This window comes from Eimeria mitis, genomic scaffold (genome assembly GCF_000499745.2).
Source record: "Eimeria mitis Houghton genomic scaffold, Emh_scaff927, whole genome shotgun sequence".
Taxonomy (NCBI): domain Eukaryota; phylum Apicomplexa; class Conoidasida; order Eucoccidiorida; family Eimeriidae; genus Eimeria; species Eimeria mitis.
In genome coordinates, this window is record NW_013576830.1 from 5,731 (window position 1) to 6,228 (window position 498).

The following is a 498-nucleotide window of genomic DNA, read 5'->3' on the forward strand; positions in this document are numbered from 1 at the left end:
TTGTCTTCATTTATTTTCTACGCTAACTCCATTTATTTATTTATTTATTTATTTATTTATTTTGTCTCCTCTACTTATTTATTTATCTAAATTTATTTTAGTTAAATAAATAAATAAAGAATAAATAAATAAATAAATATTTTATTATTTATTTATTTATGTTGTCTAGCTGTAGCTGTGCTTACTCTCGTCACGCCGTTTTGTTTTTAATTAATTAGTTTATTTATTTATTTTTTTATTTAATAAATAAATAAATAAAAAGCAAAATAAGTAAACAAAATGATTAAACAAATAAAAAGAAAAGAAGATAAATTGGGTTATCTTTGCAGTCCCTTTTGTTTTTTCCTTTTTATTTATTTTTTTATTTTTTTTATTTTTATTTTTTTATTTTTATTTATTTATTTTAGTTTTGTGCATCAACGCAAATGTCTTCGATTGCCCGCTGAGCTGCCTTTAAATAACGCAGAAACTCCAGCTCGTTGCTGCTTCTGCTGCTGC